Source organism: Aotus nancymaae, unplaced genomic scaffold (assembly GCF_030222135.1).
Source record: "Aotus nancymaae isolate 86718 unplaced genomic scaffold, 86718_ANA_hifiasm-v0.15.2.pri h1tg000008l, whole genome shotgun sequence".
Taxonomy (NCBI): Eukaryota; Metazoa; Chordata; class Mammalia; order Primates; family Aotidae; genus Aotus; species Aotus nancymaae.
In genome coordinates, this window is record NW_026988419.1 from 13128146 (window position 1) to 13148970 (window position 20825).

The 20825-nt window shown below is 36.1% G+C and overlaps 1 long non-coding RNA gene across 11 annotated transcripts in view; it reads right to left on the bottom strand.

The window, feature by feature from the left end:
- The window catches only part of LOC105712861 (uncharacterized), a 726004-nt gene that overhangs the window by 47376 nt on the left and 657803 nt on the right, over positions 1–20825 (bottom strand). For 9 of the 11 annotated variants that reach the window (XR_010341408.1, XR_010341407.1, XR_010341406.1 and 6 more), the window contains 7 exons: positions 19394–19485; positions 18193–18329; positions 11494–11704; positions 10881–10965; positions 6836–6888; positions 4915–5017; positions 2385–2455 (listed from right to left, as the gene is read on the bottom strand). This is a non-coding gene — a long non-coding RNA (uncharacterized LOC105712861). The remainder of the gene's footprint in view (positions 1–2384; positions 2456–4914; positions 5018–6835; positions 6889–10880; positions 10966–11493; positions 11705–18192; positions 18330–19393; positions 19486–20825) is intronic. The other 2 variants (XR_010341400.1, XR_010341403.1) reach the window with 2 other exon arrangements.

Consider the following 20825-nt stretch of genomic DNA (forward strand, 5'->3'; position numbering starts at 1 on the left):
TCTCATTGTGGTTTCAGTTTGCATTTATCTGATTATTAATAACATAGGAAACATCATTCTGGATATCAGCCTTGGGAAAGAATTTATAACTAAGTCCTCAAAAGCAATTGCAACAAAAACGAAAATTTATGAGTGGGACCTAATTAAACTAAAGAACTTCTGCACAGCAAAAGGAGCTATCAACAGACTAAACAGGCAGTCTAAAGGATGGGAGAATATATTTGCAAACGATACATCTGACAAAGGTCTAATACCCAGAATCTCTAAGGAACTTGACAAGAATAAACAACCCCATGAAAAAGTGGACAAAAGAATCTCTAAGGAACTTGACAAGAATAAACAACCCCATGAAAAAGTGGACAAAAGATGTGAACAGACACTTCTTCAAAGAAAAGACATACAAGTGGCCAAGCTTGCTATTTTTTATAGTTCATGCTCCAAACTGAGAACAGATCCATAAGTGTGATACAAAGTATCACACTCTTTGGTTTAGTTGTATGCTTTGATCAAGGCAGCCTGTTAGTGACTATTCTTGACTCCCATTATGCTTACATAGGCAACTCACATGTGTAAGGCAACTGTCAGTCTCCATTTTTTTTTTAAAGTACTGGACAACACTCCTGGGTGACATCTCTCTAATCCTTCACAAAAATTGAGAGATATAAAGGATCACAGCTAATAAGTAGTCCAGAGGTAGCAAACTAGCCCACAAACCCAGTTGATTTGGTATACACAGATTTGGCATGTATGATATCTTAAAGAAAAATTAGGTTGGGGGTGGTGGTTCATGCCTGTAATTTTAGCACTTTAGGAGGCCGAAACAGGCAGATCACAAGGTCAGGAGTTTGAGACCAGCCTGACAAACATGGTGAAACCCTGTCTCTACTAAAAATACAAAAATTAGCTGGGTGTGGTGGCACACACCTGTAATCCCAGCTACTCAGGAGGCTGAGGCAGGAGAATTGCTTGGACCCGGGAAGTGGAGGCTGCAGTGAGCTGAGGTCGCACTATTGCACTCCAGTCTAGGCAACAGAGCAAGACTCCATCTCAAAAAAAAAAAAATTGAAGCCCATTTTCAAGGGCTGCATACATTGACACTTTGAGCAGGGCAGTAAGTAGACGTAATTCTGAATGACCACAATCACCTGGAGCTGCCCCTGCTATCTATTTAAACAGAGCCTGCCTGTTTGAGGTGCTCACAACTGACCCTGTTCACTGACTTCCATTACCTGCCTGCTCCCTGAATGAGGGCAGACCCATAGTGGTTTCAGAGATATGCATGTGATTTCCCTCTACCTCCTCAACTTTCTCTCATTCCCAGCCTGCCTTTGCTTCTAGATCCACTTACCTACCTAAATGCACTCTACAAGATCAAATCCAGTTCTGTTGCTGAAACACCATCTATAAGTGCTGATGACTCCACATTTTGTCATTCTCTCAAACTCCAGAATAGTCTTCCAATTGTTCCTCTTTCCCCAGCCATTTCTGCGCTTGTCTTTTCTGTGTGTGTGTGTCTACCTCTCCACATCCATGTCTTACCTGGCTCATCCAGAACAGTTCCTCTGGTGTCTCCTCTGTCCTGCCATCTGTGTCTGGACTTTGCATTGCATATCTTCTCCTTTGTTGTCCAAAACAACCCCCTCAGTTTTGCCTCTGCCCTCATCATTTCTGTGATAGCAATTGTGCTCTGTATTTTCTCCTTTACAGAACAGAAGTTCCAACTTCCTTCTATTTTCTTCCACATCACTCACCTCCTCTTTTAACACTGGCTCCTGTTTCTATTATCTGACCCAATGGTTTTCACGTGAGGTTCCCAGACCAGCATCAGCAACAGCTGGAAACTTGTTAAAACTACAACTCCTTGGGCCTCACCCCAGACTTACTGAATCAGAAACTCTAGGGGCGGAGCTAAGCCATCTCTACCTGATAAGCCTCGCTAATGATTCTGATGCCTGAGATCGAGAATCACTGCGCTCCACCCCAGTAGCTCTCAGCTTTCGTTGACATCTGAATCTCCTGAGGAGGTTTTTAAAATTACTCATGTCTGGGCACCACCGCAAAACAATTAACTCAGTTTCTCTGGAGGTGGAACCAACTAGGGATATGTTTATAAAAGGTCTGCAGGTAATTCTAATGTAGAATCAGGGTTGCCTCGAGCCTGCCAGAATGTTTCCTTGTTGGGGCCTTGACTTGGTCTTTCTGTCTGTGAAGCTCTGCGTCCATTCCACGTCTTGTTTTCTCTTCATTGCCATCAACTAAGAAAAACCTACCCTGGCCATCCTAACTCCAAGCATCCCTCCTGCCCCAGATACTTTCTGTCACTTTATCCTCTATTATTGTCTTGCTTGTACTAATCTCTAATATTTTAAAAATCATTCACTTACTTATTGGCTCTACTAGAAAATGAACTGCAGGGGACCAGTGGCTGTTCCTTTCAAGGCTGCATCCCAGCTCCCTGGAACAATACCAGCACACGTAGCAGCTCAGGATATATTTGTTGCATGAAAGAACAACACATACACACAAACACCCCAACACCACATGCTATTTATTCCAAACCCTGTGCTTTCAATGCTTTAATTTAAAATTTTAATTTTTTTATTTTCTTTGCATTATCTTTGACTTCATAATTAGCAATATTTCCAAAAAGGTCTAGAACATGTGCTCCAGTTTTTCTTTATCCACAATAAATTCTTTGTTTCCTAATGTCATGTATGACGTTGTAACTACTTAATCTTTCACTTCTTTAAAAAATGTGCAGTAGGGCCTGGTGGTTGATGCCTGTAATCCCAGCACTTTGGAGGCCGATGCGGGTGGATCACCTAGGGTCAGGAGTTCAAGACCAGCCTGGCCAATATGGTGAAACCACATCTCTATTATAAATACAATAATCAGCTGGGCACAGTGGCACATACCTGTAGTCCCAGCTACTTAGGAGGCTGAGGCAGGAGAATCGCTTGAGCCCCCGGGAGGTGGAAGTTGCAGTGAGCCGAGACTGCACCACCGCACTCCAGCCTGGGCAACAGAGCAAGACTCCATCTCAAAAATAAAATGTGCAGTGGATACTCGTCATGGATGTGGGTGGCAGCAGCACACAGACCAAGTTTTAGGTCTGTTTCTGTTTGCTTCGTGGTATGGATGGAGTGTGCTGCTGGAGACATGAGGGTAGATACTTTCTGAAGTGATTGACTTGAGAAAAGAAAAGAGCGTTCAGTCAATAGTTTTAAAAGCCAAGGGGCCATTGAAAAGAGAGTGAGAATATAAACAGATACAGGAAAGAGCATATGGTTCAATAGAGAGATTGAATCTTAAAAAAAAAAAAAAAAGCTGGGGTGTTTAATGCATGTGCATGTATTGGAAATACCTTGGCAGCTGCTGTTTCTAGTTGGCCCCTCTTACTATGCCAGCACTTTTGAAGACCTAGGCCTGGACAGAAATTCCCCTGTACCCCTTAGCCATCCCTTCCCTTTCTCTCTTAAACCGTATAGAAGACTGAAACTAGCATTCACATCAGGGAAAGCTGGATCGCCACAGGCAGCCATTGATTGCAAGTAAGCTGCTACAGAAACTCCCCTTTTATGATGCTACATTATCTCTATGAGAGCAATCAGAGTGATCAGCTGGAAATCCCTCAACACTGAGAAGGAGCTGACTGGCTCACACACTGCTTCTCCTTGAAATAGCTTGCGGGAAGACCAGTAGGGCTCTTCAGCACAAATCAACATCCTAAGAGATTGATCTGTTCCTCCCTACGACGGAATGCCTGCTGACTTTGGCTGGACAGGGCCTGAGAGGGAACAAAACCTTTAAATGACGATTAATACATTGGGATTAGGATGCAACTGTCTTACATCAGTCCAGGCAGTGTCTTCATTTTCATAACTTAGGATTCCTAATAAACCAGAGGTTAAATTACTTAGACATATTTACTCTTAGTCATACAATTTTAGGCTTGAAGATCTAGGCTTGGCCCGACAAAGCTATGATGAGGCTTAAAACCGTTTTACCACTCTTCACTCCAACTTCTTTCTATAATCTGGACATTCAGTGGGTTGCTATCCTAAAATCAAGAATTGGAGATGCGTGTTTGCCTTTATTTATCTTGGCTTTATTTGTGTACCAGCTCTGCCCTCCGTACCTCTAATTCACTTCTTCATCTCAAGAACTTGAATTTTCCAGTGCTGCCTACTGGATGTCCATAACCTGTCTCCTGAAGCCTGCCCTCTCCTGTAACATTCCAGTTGCCGAGAACTTCCTCTAGCTACCTTCCTGGACCAATTTCTTTAGAGCAAGGATCTTCGCTAGAGTTAACCTGATAACCCAATTTGTGTTTCGTTGATGACCTAATATGTGTGTTAGCTTTTCCAGATATGCAACAGACTTGCACTGAAAGAAGTGTCTGAAATTCTATAATTCAAAGACTAAAAATAGGAACTTCCAGTGGTTTTGGATATCAGAGAAATAGGGGAAGATTTGGTCAGTGGACAAGAACAAGCCAAGTGGTGGTGGCATCAGTCACAACAGAGGGGCCCCCTTTATTGTGTCCTCTCGGAAGAGACCTAATTAGCATAACCCCATTTGCTTCACCCCATATACAGCACCAATGCAATAATTCTCACACACTCCTGGAGCTAGAGACACTGGCCCAGCCAGACTAGGGGACGAGTATCTTTTTAGGTTCATAGAGAGGAAATTTAGAGAAAGTGAAGAGAGAGAGAAAAAAACACCCATTTGGAGACCTAGAAGATAAACTGAGTCTATCTTCTGAGTATTTTTTTAATTCATTGAAATAATTTATGAAGAGTGACTTCAGGCACAGTTCAGTTCAATGTAGCAGATATTTACTGACTGCTAATGCATAATTAATAGGGATGATAATAAATTACTAATCAGCAACACTGAATTAGCATTTACCTTGTATCATGCACTCCACTGAGCATTTTACATGGATTATTTCAATAGTAATTTCATCAGCCTTGTTTTGCGATAGGCAGTGATATGCTAGTTAACTGGATGTCTGAGGAGAAAAACAAAATACCCTAATTTGTAGCATCTGCTTATTACTATGGTGTAAACATTCCTAGCATAGATAATTTAAAACTACCAACAGCTCACAAAATTTCTGAATATATTAAAGTTGGCCCACTAAATTCCTGACTATTTAACAGTTGGGTCTCCTAGCTAGTAGAAGCTGGTTCTGGCACACCACTGGGGGTAGATACCTTTACTTTCCCCTTCGTTAGGGTGACCAGGTCCTCCCAGTTTGCCTGGGACTTTCTTGATGTTAGTATTAAAATACCTGTGTTTAGGAAAACTCCTCAATTCTGGAGGAACTGAGATGGTTGGTCACCCTACCCTTTTATCCTCATAATATTATTAGTGCCCTTATAAAAGAGGCCCCAGAAGGCTGCCTTGCCCTTTCCACCATGTGAAGACACAGCTAGAAGCTGTATCTATGAATCAGAAAGGGGGCCCTCACCAGACACCAAACCTATTGATGCCTGCATCTTGGACTTCCCAGCCTCCAGAACTGTGAGAAATAAAGAGAATTAAAGCTACCCAGTTTGCCATGTTTCCTGCTATGTTGTTATAGTAGCTCAAATAGAGCAGGCCACCTTTGTACATATCTAGATATTGAGAATTTACAGAAACATGTCCAAGATCACACAGGTAGTAAGCAGAACTATTTGCAGGACTTACAAGTTTGATTATGCAGCCTGAGAGCTTTACTGCAACAGACTACAAGCTTACATTTATCAATTGAGAAGGTCAGCCATAAATGCAAAAATTATGAGAGAGGACATATACATCACACACACACACACACACACACACACGCACATTTCATAAAATTATAAAAACTAAAGTGACTTGTGGCATTATTAAAGTATATTAAATAAATTATTAAAGTATTTTAATATATTATGTGCTCCTTTCATCCTTTATGTTAGATAAAGAGAATGAGCTACAGCTTTGCCCAGCTGGTTGCTTTGTTGAATTCAAGGATTTAGTTCAGTGTCATTTTACTGAGATCCCATGAAAGGAATTGTCCAGTCTCCTAGCACCTGCAGTAGTATCATTTGCATAAATCCTCCACATTATGCAGGGGTACAGATGAAGCCAGGCTCTGCTTCTCAGCACACAAGCACAGCAGTGAGATCAATGCTACATCTTTTAACATCCTGGGAAATTTTATACGTGAGGAAATTTGCCTTTTCTTAATATGCACTATTGAATACTAGCTTCATTAACTATAACATAATCCTTCATTTTAGAAAATCATTTCAATGATTATTCCTAATGAGTATCAAGATATTTATATGAAAAGTAGAGTTTCTTTCCTTCCAAATTGAAACTCATGAACTCTAGTATATCCTTTAATTAGAATATCCTTCAAGAATAAGTCTCATGAATAATCATGTTAATGTTCCATTATTGGTTAAGAAAGATGAACTTCTGTTTGGAAACTTCACATTTTGTTTTTCCATTTCTGATAGAGGTTTTAATAAATATTATTTGTAAAAAGCCAAATGATTTATTTAGATTATAGTGAACATCACTTTTGACCCAACAGACCCCTTTTAATGGGTAAAATAAATTATCTGCTACATAGAGATGAGTTATTCCAAGTCCGTAAAACATCATAAAATTCTGAAAGCATTAAGAGTGCAAAATCACTTTAATTTACCCAAGCAATGTTCCAGAAGAGTTGGTTTAATATGAACATATAACATATAAAAATAGTGATTTTTCAACACTCATTAACTATCTTAATTATCTTACAAGTTTTCCAGAAACTCTTCCCAAATGCTTAAAAAACAAACAGAATACATACCTCACCTGATTAACTTCAAAAAATAAATATATGCCAGTTTGGGCTTTTGTGGGCTAGAGAGAGACAAAAAAAATGAAGAAAGAGAATATGTTTAAGTTGGGAGTCACAAAATAGTAACCAGAAATAGATTTAAATTTTATTTCTCAGGGGCCTTATGTCCCTGAGGTTTATTTTACTCTAAAATTGCAAAAATATAACAGTGCAAAAGAGATTTAGAAAAAAAATCTTACAGAATATTATATCTGATCCTTAGGGCTAAATGTCATCTAATTCAAGTAAGTAGCAAAAGAACATACGTGAAGACAAGAGGGTAAGGAAACCTGAGAAGAAAGACTATCTTTCCAACAGAAATCAGGAATTTCATGATTTTCATAAAAAAGGCATCTTCTATTTTTGTTTGTTTTGCTTAATGGACCTGAATTAAAACTGATATCACTGGCCTCACACATCTGATTTCAGAAAACTTGTTAAGAACAATCTACTATCACATTAAAACAAATTAACAGTTCTATTTCTGGAATAGTTGAGGATTAATTTTACCCATATGCTACAACATATTGGATGGTCCAGAATCAGAGGTTATCACCTGAATTCTGATTTGGGCTTTAGGAACATTATACCTCCAAATTTTATGCAAATGTTTTTCTGGGAGAATTGTTGAAATCTCTTGTTATTTTCTCATAACAGTGAGAAACTCAACAAAATTGAAAACTCCCTGTAAGACTCTCTGGCACATGATCTCATCAAATAATTTTTTATTTATGTATTCTTATTTCATACTTGATTGTTTAGAAGATATACAATGAAGTTAAAATAAATCCTTATCACTTTTTTACTGTGTTTTAAGCTTATGATATAAAGCTCAAATACTGAAGCAGATAGAATGATTCTAAATATAAGAAATTCCCAAATAATTATTTGAATGTATTTGTTATACTTCTGAACAATATTCTCAAACCATACCAGCAAAATAGTCTCAGACACAAATATTTCTAAGTTTGATTTTTATTAATGGTAGAGCTGGCCTTTGGTCAGAGGCAATCATTTATCTAACATGATTTTAGGAAAGTTATGAAGGTATTCCTGAATCCACAAATGTGCACTACTTTGCTGAGCTGGAACTTCTATTACAGATCCCTTCATCTAACCCATCCTTCTTTGTTTCATCTGAACTATAAATATTCCTAGGAAAAAATTATTGCTTTGATTCTCATAAGACCATAGGAGCCTACCAGGACTTCTCATATTTTGAAACAGACAAGAGAGGAGACACATTGACACATGGAGGGGAAGGGCATTTCCACTGAAAAAGGACATAATGATGAAAATGACAGCCAAGAATGCTCATGGCGGGCCTCAGTCACAGAAAGTAAGACAGAAGGCACAGAGAAGCAATATCAATGATAATCAAAGGTGCCATGATTTCAAATGTATTAGTAATTTTAAGACTCATAAGAGAATTCTATGAAAAAATGTATGCCAATAAATTTGCAAACTTAGGTCACTGTAAAATTTCACACAAAATCATAATTAACTATAATTTATTATAGAATATGTAACATGAAATGGTTAGACAGATAATACCATTGGAAGAATTGAATTGACATTAAATGTTTACTTTCCACATTGTAACACTTTTTATACACATACGATGCAAAAAGCACCAGTTTTGAACTGTGTTACTGGCATCTCAGTGAACTTTTATGGAATATATGAATTCTATCTTATTTGAACTATTTGAGAAAAGAGAGAAAGAAAGAGATCCATGCTTTTCAGAGTATGTATCTAGTACATCTTTGATGCTTAAATCTGTTACAGACAGTTCAAAAATAAAATTATAGCCAAATCTGATTATGAATGTAGATGGAAAAAATATATATATATAAAATAAAGAAAACCAAGTTCAACAATGTGTTGTGGTCAAATATCCAAATATACATAATGCATACATTAAACTATTCAAAACATACTATAGTATTCCATGTCAATATATTAATGTAATTCACGACATTAACAGATCAGGAAATAGAAATCATATAATCATCTCAATCGTCATAGCAAAAGCAATTGCTCAATTTAATATTCAATTGATATGCTTTCAATATTTAATTGAAAAGGCTTTCTTTTCCTGGTAAATTTTATCTGCATCAAACAGTACTTAGTGGTAGAGTTCCGAAGCAATTGTAATTAAGCCAGAAATAAGATAAGGATGCTCAGTATCACCACTACTCCTCAACATTTTACTAGCAGTTTTTTTTTCCTAGCTAATAATAAAGAAAAAGAAATGAGCAAGATAAAGAGATAATGCTCTATAAAGAAAATCCAAAAGAAACTAAAAGTATTAAAATGTATAAGAGTTTTCATTAGGGTTGCTGGAATTAATATAAGCATAAAAAATGGAACAGTCATTTAAAATATTTTTAAAAGATATAGTTAAATAGTATCAAAAAATTTTCAGCAACCCAGTAATAACTCAAACAAAAGATGAACAGAAACAGAATGTACAAAATACAATTAAAAGCTCCCACAGAACCGTTGATGAAACAGGGATATATTTCGTATTTATGGATAGAAATATTTAATATCATATCTATACTCCCCTCTCTATTAGTCTATATATTTACATATTTTATAAAAATCTCAAACATATTTTTTATGGAACTAGAAAAACTATTATTGAAATTCATATTAAAGAATACAGTTCAAATAGTAGCGTGACCATTTAAAAGAATAAACAAGGTTTGGGGACTTACTCCAGCAGAAAGTAAAAACTGTTTTTAAAAGCTGCAGAATTAAAGCAGTCTATAGCAATGAAGGAACAGATGAGGGACTTGATGCAACAGAATTCAGAGCCCATAGAAAGACCAAGCATGTCTCAGAATTTGGGATGTGACAAACATAGCATTCACACATTGATGAAGGATAGTGTTAGGTCAACTCCTTCAACTCGTTTTGTTTTTAGAGATGAAGTCTTGCTCTGTCACCGAGGCTGGAATGCAGTGGCGTGATCTCGGCTCACTGCAACCTCCACCTCCCTAGTTCAGGTGGTTGGTTCTCTGCCTCAGCTTCCTGAGTAGCTGGGATTACAGGCGCCCATCACCACACCAAGCTAATTTTTTTGTTTTTGTATTTTTTAGTGGAGACGGGGTTTCACCATGTTGGCCAGGCTGGTCTCAAACTCCTGACCTCAGGTGACCTGCCCACCTCGGCCTCCCAAAGTGCTGGAATTACAAGTGTGAATCACTGCACCCAGCCCAGTTTTATAATTTTTAACACTGATTACTGGGCGTATGAGAATTTTAATACTATTCTCATAATTTTTTGTATTTATGCTTACCATTTTTTAAAAGTATTAATATATTATGTGCCCCTTCCATTCTCTATGCTGGTATTACAATGATGCATATGGATGAAGAGCCATGGTTTGCTCAGTTGTGTATTTCTTACAAAGTTTCCTTAGTAATTCACAACTAAGCTGTCAGTTTTTGAAACATGCTATGAAATCTATAAATGGCAGGCATCCAGAGACAACAAGAAGTAGTCAAGAAATTACTGTTCCAAGAAAATGCCCCTGGTGAAAAGAAATCCATTTGAATCTCCAGTCTGCAACGCCTTCAAATGATCTAAATATTGTCTCTTATAATGAAAGGTATATACTGCCAATATCAGGAAGACATGACATAGTCTAGGCAATATGTGATCAGAAATAGTAACAAGGTCAAATAATAAAGCAACTTTTGCTGATTCATAGCTCATTACGTTATTAAATTATAAGGCATTAGAAGTTGTAGAGCAAATGGCAAACATTTGCTTTGGAGGAAATGCATATCATTTTCTCATTTCTTTAATCTGATTCTGTAGGTAGACAGTTCCAACTGCTGAGCTTGGCACTGGTAATTTGATTCTTTTTAAGCCAAGTAAAACAGACAGAGGGTAGCTAAATTGATTTTTTAAAATAATAATTTACTCTGGTACATTCACAAAATTTCACACTTTCCAAGAGTGATAATAGCTATATTGTTCATTGGAAAAGATTCATACAGACCTAGGGCAGAGAGAACAGGACACTTTTCACTTGAAGTGAGACACTGGAAATGCATTAACATGAAAACCAGCAGCAGGAGATGCTCCTGGAAAAAAAAAATATGTTAATGCAGCTGGTGGGCACAAGGAATTTTTATGTTGACAGTCCTTACTGCTTAGTGATTCCAAGTACTGAAGATTAGAAATAGCTGAAAGGTTTGAGATTCCCAGTCGTGGCAGAATTGATGGAAAGAGAGCTTTTTAAATAAAAAAGGAAAGGAACATTAAACTAATCAGGGGGAAAGATACAAAGACATTTATAATTAATTTATAGGTTATTAATTCGTCATTTTGGGCTGTGAAAGCATCTGTATGTTTCCATATCCTACAAGTCTATTGTTAAAAAAGATGTGTTCTGCTTAAATTACACAGGGCAGTTTGCTGAGAAGTCATTAGCAGTGGACCTTCACAAAAAGGAATCCAATCTTTAAGGGTCTCTCTAATGTGTTGCTCCCTCTTTCAGTCATCGGTAATTTTACAACATTTCAATGGATAGTGCTGGAATCAAGGCCAATGGAATATTTGCCAGAAGTACTAGGGCAAAGAACAGTAATTAAGATAACATAGTAATTCACCTCAATTAAGAGGATCCTCCAGGACAAAGTTGGTTTTCTGATTTGCAGCAGTGGGTTGCTTCTACCCTTTGGGAAAGTGTTCATCAAATCTGCACTGCCAGTGTCACCAGGAGCGCCTTTCATGTAGTTTAGCATTTGTTTTTCAGCCTTCCAGTTACTAATCAATTACATAAACCTTGTGCATTTCATCCCAGACTACCAAAATCTCCATCTGGAAAGAAAGTTTAATTTTGGTTAATTTATTTTTATTTTTACAGTTTTTCTACTATAGTCTCTAGGCTACATATATTTTCAACTCTCCAAAATACTTCTGGAAAATTTCAGTAAAAAGAGAAACAAAGAAACATGTTAACATGACCATTGCATTACTGATAAAAGCTCTACAATGAAAAGGAATAATCACGTGTAAAATATGATTAAACCCAAATTTTCCAGTAAAAAGCAAGAAATCGCTATACTATCTCACACGGAGTCAGACAAGCAAGGAGTTGCTGCATCACTGCTACGTTCTCCAAACCTTTGGCATTCCAAATTCTAGAACTCTCCATTTTCTACTCACCTCTAGATGCTTCCACAGTGCAGGAAAAATCCTTGGGCTGGTTGAAGGTGGTGGTTAGGTGCAGTAACGATCCAATGGAGGTACAGGTGATAGCTTGTATTAGCAAGTGGATTCCACTTAGTTGATCCAATTACATCATTAAGTAAACCCAAATGACTGGACCATACACAGGGCCAAGTTAATGTGCCATTTTCGTGATAAAACCAGGTTAGTCAGGCAGTGATTTGGGATTTATCTATGCTGGGCAGGCTTCTTTGCACCTCAACCATCATCAAAGGGACTTAGCAGATTTTACTGAACACTTCTTTCCCTTTCCTTACCCCAACCCCAATCAACAAGTTTTATTTTAAACCATTTATCTGTAGAGAGAGAGAGAGAAAGAGTGGATCTCTCTCAGATGCTAATGAAAAGTTCATTCTGGCAAGAAACACCAACACAAACAACCCTTAGGTAAAGTTCCTGCTTCCTAATGAACAGTGCCCTTAGGCTCCACGCTGCAGAGCCAAATAAATGACTCCATAAGCCCAAAAGCTCATTATTGCCCTGAGATAGGCTCAGCCTCAGGCATCTGTGGCCATATTCAGATCATTAAGAATCTTCTGTTGCTTATTGCTTTCTCCTTTTTCTATTTAAGAGGCCAGCAATGTACAGGTTTCCATCCTCCCCTACATCTGTAAGCCTATTTCTTATTCCGCATTTTGTCATCTCTCTGTTCTCTGCCTGTGCTCCCTTTTTTAACCTATATAAAATTAAGTCTTTCTCTCTTGTCAATGACCCTATTTTTGAGGTTCACTAGTTGACATGTACACAGCTGGGGACTTACCCTTTTTATTGTCTTGCAAAGCCCACTACCGAGGGTCACAACTGTGTCAGGAATTTGCAGCTTTCCTGTCCAAGCACCCTCAAGTCCCACATGAGTTTAATAAGGAGATGTAGAGCTGAGCTGAAATTGTTTCAGAGAACCTGGAGAGGTTCATTTAAAGCACTTCCTATCTCCAGCTCACACATATGTTACTGAACAAGTTCCCAGGAGAGTAGCACAGAATCCAAACCTGGGACACATCTTGTACATTACCAAATATTAACTTAACTTGTAAAATATTTTATTTTTCTGCTGTAATGAGCATGGATGCCTTCAGAACCCATGTTTGGTTTTGGTTTTTTGCTTTTTTCTTCCACTTGATGCTAACGAAATAATCTTTGATTTGAGGCAAGATAATTCATATGTTATTTTGCCTATTAATTTTAGTTTTACATCCACAGACATTACAATAAGCAAGTCTATGTTTGCACTTTTCAAAAATTCTTCTTTATGAAATTGCAAGTACTGAAAGATATTTCAGGTTTAAGTTTTCTCACTAAGGCATTGCTTCCCAAAAATTAGCTCTAGATATCATGACATTGAACTAAACATCTGTTCAATGGCCACATTCAGGTTTTATTTAAAATACTTTGTTTGGGGAAGGAAAACTGTTTTTTTGAGAAAATTATTTTGAAGAAATGCTTGGCAATCAAAAGCCAGATGAAGGAGAAAATTAAAGAAGAAAATAAAGGTCAAATGCAGGCATTGTGCCACCCAGCCAGGTTAGAAAATTATAAAGTGAAGGGAAGAGAAATTGAGGACCAGAAAGAAAACAGTTGGAGCTCCTCTCTTCAGAAATAAATAAACAAATAAATAAAATCATTGTGGAAGAGTGTGGAAATGGAGGAAGGGTATTTTATGCAGTTTTTCTTGCTCATTCTGTTTCAGTTGAACATTTATCAGCACTTGTGATAACCTGGCTAGGGGCTTTCCCCATTCAATCATTAAGTGAGACTTTATCAAACACTTTGAGGATAAGACAGATGGTGAGTATGAAGAAGAATAACAGATGGTCCCTCTAGCCTTAAAGAATCTTTCTCCAATCTCTCTGAAAAAGAGAATATACTTTATTAGAATGATACAACTGGAAAGATAATTCTAAAGACACAGGTGACATACCAAAATGCAGGGAACACACTTATTGACATGAAAGCTTTGACTGAGGTAGGCTTCATAATGGCCATCAGGGAGGAACTGGGGGAAAACAGGTAAAGGAAATGGGATTCTACTGGTAAGGGCACAGAATCACACTGTATTTATTTTGCCTTTAATAGATTTATTAAAAGCTGTCTTTAAAAACACTATTATATGATTATTTAATCTATTTTTCTAAATAGGTCTGTTTCTACTTAAATTTTTTAAAAGAGTAAAATGTTCATGATTAAGGAAAGAGGGCCAGAAAGCAAGATTGAACTCTTCCATACCGCTTCCATTTGAGGCATGGTAGCCAAGATGGCAGGGGTGGGGGTGTTGAAATTGCAAAAGCAAATAATGACGTGATAACCAATGTCAAATGGTGCCTAATGATGTGTTACTAAATAAAACCAATATTTAAAGATAATTTCCTCACTGAAAATGTACTGGACATATGCTCTTCTTTTTACACTGGGTAAAAGCACTGTCTGCAGATCTGCCTGGGCTTTTGCCTCCGCTTTACCATTAACTAACTTTACAAACTTGGGAAAGTTACTCAACTTCTTTGTGTCTCAATTTCCACATCTGTTATATTAAAAAAAGACTTGTTCTGAGATCTTAGAAAGACAATGCATATGACATGTTTATAATAGTGTATGACACATGATAAATGTTACATAATATTTATTAGTAGTGATGATGATGGTATCATTCATTTATTCAATAACCATCTATGGAGTACCCATGTATAAATCACAGCCCAGATTTCTCAAGATAAATCATATTACATATAATGTTACATACTTTCACATGAAAAAATTTACAAAAGCTTTTGTTTGTTTTTTGCCAGATCATGAGATACCATTTCATAGGTTTAGGACTATAACCTTTGGGGTCAGAATGGTCAGTTTATAAATTTTGGAGTTAGCTTTGGCCAATATACTTGCTTTGCATCCTTGGATGAGACACTTAATATCTCAAATCTCTTAACAGTTTCCTCATCTGGAAAATGGGGCTAAAAATGATCCATAGTTCAGAGCATTATTTGTTGATTAAATAAAATGATTCTTATAATACTCTTGGAAATAAAACTCACTTAAACTTTTTTGCAGTTAATAAGGATTATGGCCACATAAGTAAGGATAATGATCTTTCCATGAAAATCTTGAAAATACAATGCCTCGGTTTAAAGGACTGAATATCTAATTATAATGTGGGGAAATTGAATTGGACTAGACCAATAGAATTGATCAGAATAGAATTGATCTGAATTAAAGTAGAGTTCTGATATTAATTGACTCTAGGCTTTTTTTGTTTGTTTGTTTTTTGAGATGGAGTCTCGCTCTATCACCAGGCTGGAGTGCAGTGGTGCGATCTCAGCTCACTGCAACCTCCGCCTCCCAGCTTCAAGCGATTCTCCTGCCTCAGCCTCCCAAGAAGCTGGGACTACAGGCATGTGCCACCATGCCCAGCTAATTTTTGTATTTTTAGTAGAGACAGGGTTTCCCCATGTTTGCCAGGATATTCTCGATCTCTAAACCTCATGATCCGCTTGCCTTGGCTGACTCTAGACTTTTGAAATGTCACTCTGTTTTTATTGTCTTCAACCATTGACTTGTATAATGAGAGTAAACTGAGTGACTTGGAAGGACTTCCCCAGTTTAGCAGTTTATAATGACATGGCTTACTGGTAGAATTAAGATATCATGCCCAATCCAATGAGGATATTACACAATTAACTTTCTTTGTCTTATCTATTTATTTTCAGCGTTCAAAATCTTATTCTAAAATTGTATCAAGATTTTGAATGACTTGTTTCTTCAGTTTGGGACTTCATTTTGCAAAGACAGCAAAACAAGTGGCAACAACATTCAAAAAGAATTATGAACATATTATCATATAGTTAATTGAAGCCCAATAATATAATATACAACAAATCCACAAATGATGGCATTCTGATTATACTTAAAATTTCTTCTCACTGGAGAATTGGTAAAATCTCTCAACCCAAAATGGATAATAAAATACACCTGTTTATGTTTGAAAAACAAAATAACAAAATCCTTATCTGAGAGTTTCAGTTTCAGCATCGTGGAGCCTAAACACAGAACAGCCCTTGTATCCCACTGATTACAACTAGAAACTCATGGATAAGAAACAAAAAAACAACTATACGGGTTGCTTCTTAAGGGGATTCACATCTTGTAGAAATAAACCGTATGTAGGTGAGTTTCACTTTTTTCTATACTTTTTTTTTTTTCACACGTGGTTTCCTCTGAGGGAAAGCCCCAGTTACAGCAAGGTGGTCTTTGTGATGCAGGCAGTTAAGCTCCAAGAAAGATCTTTTTCTTGCCAGAGAAACCAGAATAAGAGGTGACCGTGGGTTGGAGATTCTGAGAGCAAACCTTGGTGGGGAGAAATCCAGAAGAGTTCCCTTATTTCTGTATCTGAAGTCATCAAAATCTCAGGTTCTATATACGCATACAGCAGACCCAAACCATAGCAAATATTTTAAAACTGAACTGAAGTTTGAACACAGCCCTAAGAAGATGAGCCGAGTTTGCCGTCTGACCCTCATTGAGTGAATTTCTACTAAAACATACACCTCAACATTCTCTAGAGGAATCAGAGTCTAAGCAACATAATTTGCACAAGATCTAGGATATGCTCCCAATATTTATAATATACAACAAGAGAGAACCAGGAAAATGTGACCAATTTTCAAGGGACCAGGCAACTGGCAGATACCAACTCTGAAATGACCAAGGTGTTAGAATTATTAGATAAGGCTTTAAAGTAGCTATTATAACAAAGTTAAAGAGAATACACTTGACAAGAATGGAAAGATGAACTCTCATCAGAGAAACAGAAACCATATATAAAAAAGAACGAAATGATAAATTCGAACCCCAAAATGGAACTTCTAGATGAAAAAAAGTTATTGAATGGGATCATCAACAAAATTGAGATACAAAGGAAAAACTCAGCCAATTTGAAGGTAGAGCAATGGAAATTATCCAATTTGAAGAACAGAGAGAGAAATGAAATAGGGGCTAGGGGAGAAAACACGTCTAGGAATCTGTGAGATGATACTAAAAGATTCAAATATACACATCACTGGAGTGTTTGAAGTAAAAGAAAAAGTTTGGAACAGAAGAAAGTAGGAAGAAATCATGGCTCTAAACTCCCCAATTTTGAGGAAAGACATCAATTTAGAGATTCAAAGAGTTCAGTTAATTGCAAGCAGGATAAACTCATTGAAAACCATGCTTGTAAACTTTATCATGAAATTGTTATAAACCAAAGATAAATATGTATCCTGAAAGTGGCTAGAGAGAAAGACACATAGTGGACAGTGTAGCGATGACCTAAATGGCCATGGACTTCTTACCAGCTAATGTGGAGGTGAGAAAACAGTAAAATGACATCTTTAAAGTACTGAAAGAAAAAAAAATGAAATTGGAGTACAATATATAGTAAAAATATTCTTCAGAAATGAAGGTGAAATGAAGAAATTCTCAGATGTAGAGAAACTAAAAGAATTTCCTGCCACCAGCCAACTCTACAAACAGTCAAGGAAGGTCTACAGGCTGAAGGGAAATTATATCCAAGGGTAAGATTTTCTTCAGAAATAAAGGAACAGCAACATAAATGGTAAAAATATGGGTAAATATAGTAGAGTGTATTATCCTCTTAAGTTCCTTAAAATGTATGTAATTATAGAAAGCAAAAAATAAAATTATCAAATGGGGTATATCTATATATATGTATGTATATATAAGTAACATATAAACTATGTTCATATGTATAGTATTAGTACATATATGATGAATGCAATATGAAAGTCTACATTTGAATGAGGTAGTATAATATAGATAGACTTACTAGGTTAGATGTGTATATTTTAATCACTAGAACAACCACTAAGAAAAAAGAAAATCTAAAGGAATATAGCCAAGTATTGAAAACTTAAATTAAAATGTTAAAAAATATTCAGGTAGTCCAAAGAAAGGAAGAAAAAAGGAAACACTGTGAGCACTTTGGGAGGCCAAGGTGGGCGGTTTACGAGGTCAGGGGTTTGAGACCAGCCTGGCCAATATGGTGAAACCCCGTCTCTGCTAAAAATGCAAAAAAAAAAAATTACCCAGATGTGGTGGCGCACGCCTATAATCCCAGATACTTTGGAGGCTGAGGCAGAAGAATCCTTGAATCCAGGAGGCGGAGGTTGCAGTGATCCAAGATTGCACCACTGCACTCCAGTCTGGGCAACAGAGTGAGATTCTGTCTCAAAATAATAATAATAATAATAGTCTTAACTTAAAGTTTACCTAAAAACTACAAACTTGTGTCTGCATATAACAGTATGAATATTAAAATCCTTTTTAAAGAATTAATAGACACAAAAAATTTAACCCAAGAGACTTTCTCAATAACATATAACTATTTTGGTAAATCCTAAGAAACACATGACTCTTTAAATAAAATTTATAATCATATGAACAGCAGAAAAAAACAAATTTATATTAGAAATAAAGATTAACCCTGCTTTCAACTCAGAGTGGAAAATCAGAAGTAATATTGCCCACTCTGATTATTTTGTTTCTCTGAAGTTCTATCAGGGTCACATTAATATAAATACCTTAACTACTTTATCTCAACAATTTGCTACAAAATTTAATATAATTTAATGGTATATTCTTATTCTTGCTTTGAAATTACGATAGTCTCTTGCTTCTATGGAAGGCAATTTCTCTAATATATAATAGAAAATCAAAGCAGATTAGAAGAGACAAGAGAAAAGAGTGCAAGAGCATAGTAAGTTCTGTTACCAACACGGACTGTAATTCAGGCACTATGCAGCATTACCTGGAAAACAACATGGCTAGCATCTTTCCTTGGTTGAAATGGTTCATTTCTTTAATGTGCTTCAAGAACCAACTGTAAATCAGGTGTCTTGATGCCCAAGCTAATCAAGAACTATGTCAGTAATTCTCTAACATTTGTATTTGAATCATAAGGAATTAATTTAAAAATAGATAATGCATACAGTATATCTGTGTATATACACATACATATATTTCCATGCCCAGTACCAATGCCACCAGAGATTTTGATTCAGTAGGTCTCTGGAATGGCCTGGCAATCCATATTTTTAAGTTTCTCAACAGTTAATAGCATAGCTAAAAAACGTTGAAGATAATAAATAAAATTTTAAAAATGAAAAGTTCCCCAGATGATTGCATGTGCAACCAAGCTAAAAACTACTCACTTAGATAACATAAAGAATCATATAACACTATAATTATTTATCTAATGAAATAACTTTGTATCACTTGTAGTAATACCTCATAGTTGTAATATGGCTGGTTAATAATTCCTGCTATGGCTTTTCCTTCATAAGCAATTCCAGTAAGAACTGTTACATTATCAAGAAGACCTGTAAAGAAGAAATAAATGTCAATTATATAACTTGCAAAAAAAAAAAAGAAAAGAAAAAAGGGAACAGAAACAGAATATATAGGAGAAAAACAGAAAACAAACAATAAAATGGTAGAACTAAATCAAACCATATTAATAATTGCATTAAATGTCAAGAGTCCAAAAACTACAATTAAGAAGCATATATTAACAGAGTGGATCTTCAAGCTAGATCTTATTTTATATTTCCTATTAAAGACTATAAAAATACAGATAAGTTGAAAGTGAATGAAACGAAAAAAATATACCACACAAACAGTAAGCAATAAAAGGCTGACTTATTGTTTTGATATCTGATAAGAATACTTCAATATAGAAAGTCCTACTACTTATACAGAGGATTTTTTTCAAATGATAAAAGGGAGATAACAATTATAAATGTGTAAAGGTCTAATAGCAGAGCGTCAAAATACATGAAGCAACAATCGACTGAATGAAACAGAGAAAAGACAAGTTCACCATTATAGCAGAAATCTTTAAACTCCCTCTTAGCCGTTGATAACACACGAAGCAAAAAAACGAGCAAAGACACAGATTTGAATAACATTATCAATCGTCTTGACTGAACTGACATTCATAAATGACAATAAGCGCATATACTGTGTGGTCCCACTTACAAAAAGTTCTAGGAAATTTAAAATAAGTATAAGAAAGAAGATCAGTGGTTGCCTGAGGATGGGATAGGGAGAATAATAGGTTGCAAATGAGCATGGAGGATCCTTGAAAAGTGATTAAATGTTTTTATCTTGATTGTGGTGATATATTCATGGATTTTTGTGCATGTAAAAACTCATCATATTGTTCATCATAAATATGTAAAGTTTATTGTGCTTCAATTATATATCCATAAAGTCATTAAAAAACAAAAAACCTTATCCTAAATAGATGTTCATGATCTTCATCAGACTGCCAAAGAAATTCATGGCACAGAAAAGAGGTTGATTAATCTTGGATTGGGTGGTAAATTTCTTATTACTAGCAATGTTCCAGCTTTACACAATGAAAGTTATAGCTTACATCAGAAGTTGGGCCACATTTTAATTAACTCATTCATTTCTTAGACTTTTATTGAGCAACTACTATATGCCAGACAATGAGAATAATGCTTACTAGAATAATTTACATTTAAAGTCTCTTTGAATGTTTATATTATTTCATTTCTAAATTCTGTTTTGGGGTGGCAAGACATCCCCTTATTATCTTAAGTGACATTTGCTTAAGAGCAAAGAACAACTTCATATACTCTTTGCTCTTAAGGATTGTCCTTAGGGAGCATTTTTGTCATTTATATACCCAAGA